This window comes from Belonocnema kinseyi, chromosome 4, assembly GCF_010883055.1.
Source record: "Belonocnema kinseyi isolate 2016_QV_RU_SX_M_011 chromosome 4, B_treatae_v1, whole genome shotgun sequence".
Taxonomy (NCBI): Eukaryota; Metazoa; Arthropoda; class Insecta; order Hymenoptera; family Cynipidae; genus Belonocnema; species Belonocnema kinseyi.
Genome location: NC_046660.1, coordinates 110,113,001 through 110,116,128, shown reverse-complemented (window position 1 = coordinate 110,116,128; position 3,128 = coordinate 110,113,001). Strand labels below are relative to the sequence as shown.

The window sequence follows — 3,128 nt, the reverse complement described above, 5'->3', positions numbered from 1 at the left end:
TTTGAGGTGTGTGTTTAGGTTTTGTGCAGAGCTTAAAGTTGTTGGATTTGGGGTGTAGGGGTTCGAGGTGTATATATTTGAGGCTTTAGCAGGGGTTAATGTTTCTAGGCTTGGAGTGTGAGGGTTCGAAGTGTGTAGATTTGGAGTTTTAGCAGATTTAATGTTGGTAGGCTTAGGTTGTAAGGGTTCGGGGTGTGTAGATTTAAGGTGTGTAGGTTTGGGGTTTCTGGGTTTGTGATGCGTGGGTTTGAAGTGAGTGGGCATGGGATGTGAGGGTTCGGGGAGTGTAGATTTGGGCTATGTGAGTTTGGGGTTTGTGGGTTTGAGTGTGTGGGTTTGAAGTGGGTGGGTTTTCAGTGTGTAGGTTTGAAGTGGGTGGATTCGGCGTTTGTGGGTTTGGCGCGTGTGGGTTTGAAGTGAGTGAGTTTGGGGTTTTTGAGTTTTCGGTTTATGAGCTTGTCGTTTCTGATCTTGGGGTTTATAGGCTATCGGTTGGTATACTTGGGGTTTGTGAGCTGAGGGTACGCGAGCTTGGGGTTGGGAGTCTTGAGATTAGTGGTGTAGAGTTTTTGGGGTGGTAGAATCTAGCAGGGCTGGATGAAAAAGTAAAGAAAAGAAGAGAAAAAAATACGTTTATCTGACTTTGTAAATCTGAAGCTTTTTACCAGCAAACACGTCCTGTAACTGTTCCAGATCAAAAAAGAAACTGTGTTTTATAACAGTTGTTACGAAATCGTGACAGAACTGTTCTAGAACAGAAAGATAACAGCTTTTGAGAACACTGTGACACAATTGTGACCGAACTGTCCAAAACAAAAAGGTAACAGTATTCTAGAACACTGTAACAAAATTGTGACAGAACTATTCTTGAACTATGTGACAGCACTGTTCTGTAACAGTTGCTATGAAATTGTTATAGAACAAACTGATCACAGATGTTCTACAGTATTTGTATCAAGTTTAGTTTAAACTGTGCCGTAATAGTGTTATATCGAAGTTCTAGAACCCTGTTACACTATGGTCGAGTTGACCCTTGCGAATATTCCTAATATGGATATCTTGGACGTATATTTTGTGTTAGTCGGGGCAGCGTAAGCGCTATCCCGAATTAAAATATATTCATGGGGTTATCAAGATTTCCACCTCGCAGCATGTTCCGACGGGTTTTCCCTGGAATAACGCGGGAAATAAATGGGGTCAAATCGAATATCCCCGGGTATCCTATTGCTGTGAGGGGTACATAACACTATTCCATATTTGATAAATAACAGTTCTAGAACTATCATAGAATTATTTAGGATTTTTATAGAATTGTTTTAGATTTTTTACAACGCAGCGAACCAAAGTTCTAGAATTGTTACAGATCGGTTGTCATAGCGTTCTAGATCTGTTAAGGATTTGTTATACAACATTAGCAATTGATTTCTAAAATTGTTCTAAAAATGTCACAGATCGGTTGTTATAGCATTTTAGAACTGTTACAGAAATGTTCCAGCGTATGTTCGTTACCTGTTACTAACCTGTTCTAGAAAGCGTTCGTTTGTGTTCTAGAACAGTTACAGATCTATTCTGTAACCATGTTTGCTGGGTTAGCATGTTTTTTTGTAATTTACTCTAAATCCTGTCGTGGTCCTGTGTAATGAATGAAATTCTCTACATTTAAATTTGATCGTGGAATATTATTCATCTAAATAAGTCAAATCAAACCTTTCACTCTAATTGGGATATGGGCGAGCTAAATTCACTAAAACACTATTAGAAAGTTCGGTGGGCCCACATAGCTAAAGCGTTACGTTATAGTTTGGACCCCAACTATTTTTCCGCACTACACAGAGAAAAATATATATTAAGACTCAATATCTACATTTTTAATATGGGTCAATGATCTAGATATTTGGGTGCAATATCCTAAAATTAAAATTTAATATCCAGATAGTAAAGCCTGATATCTCAATATTTTTATCGGTATAGAGTCCGCAAAAAGAAAAATAGATATTAAAAAGTAGATATTAAAAACTTTGGTAATTAAACATCATGTATTGATATTAAGGCATGATATCCGATATCTTATAATCAACATACAAGATATTAAAAAAGCGAAATTTTATCGGAACAATGTCGTTGAAGTAGGACGTGATGATAAAAGAATTTAACCCCACTTTGTCTGGATCTGGAGCATTCTTCGTGTGTGTTATAGTTTTTCCTTTATATATTGCGCTATAAGTTTTGGTGGAAAATGAATTAATTGTTTTTGGATATATCGTCATTTCCTCAAGAAAATCAGGACTTACCTACATGTCAAAAACAGAGGACTATGGCATAACATCCTTTCGCATTTAATAGAAAATGGCATATATAGATAGTCTGTGCTCATATTTACTTTTCCCTGTGCGCGATTAGATCTAGGGAAATCTTATCAGAGTCCTATTAGAGCTCTTTCAAAATTTCTAAACGGGCCCTTGGAATGTTCCAGTGGAACTCTTTTAAGGGGCTTATATTTAACACGTTCCAGGGTCATACCATACTATTAGGGCCAGGTTTCTTTCCTCTGCAACTTTGTTATTTATGTACGAGCCAGGAAAGAATCGAAGGTTAGCTGCTTTGATTAAATTGGCGGCGGAAAAGTAATGTGATCTTCACAGGAGACACAATTGCCTAGTTTCAGAATCTGTTACACACGATATTTTCTGTTATAAATTTATCAAATCTGCGGTTTGCGAATCAGCTAGAATCGAAAGGAATTTTTTGCGGTTTTCTTGTTTCTTGTCAACTGTTAAAAAATAAAAATTCTTGTGTCTATCAGATCTCGTGCTTCGCACTTGATAATGTATTTATCTCGCGCTTCATGATCGGTCACTTTCGAACCTCGTAATTCGTTCTCAGCTTAATTGACAGTGAAATTTATACATAGCAACTTATTTGAAAATATAACTAAACTCTCGAAGTCTCTACTTTCATAGAGACTGTAAAATTTGTTTTGATTTTAGGTTAAAGCGAAAATGAAATGGCTTATAAGGCTCTATCGGCCGTACAGAATACAGTCTCATTACAAAAATCGTGCTTCCCGTTAGATTTTTTATGTCTTTATATTATTCTCTAATAAGTTGTATAATTACATTAATTTATTG

At 36.6% G+C, this 3,128-nt stretch overlaps 1 pseudogene; it reads left to right on the top strand.

Annotated features, from left to right (window-relative positions):
• The first annotated feature begins 967 nt into the window (after positions 1-967).
• LOC117172215 lies at positions 968-1,108 on the top strand (annotated as a pseudogene).
• The last annotated feature ends 2,020 nt before the right edge of the window (positions 1,109-3,128 follow it).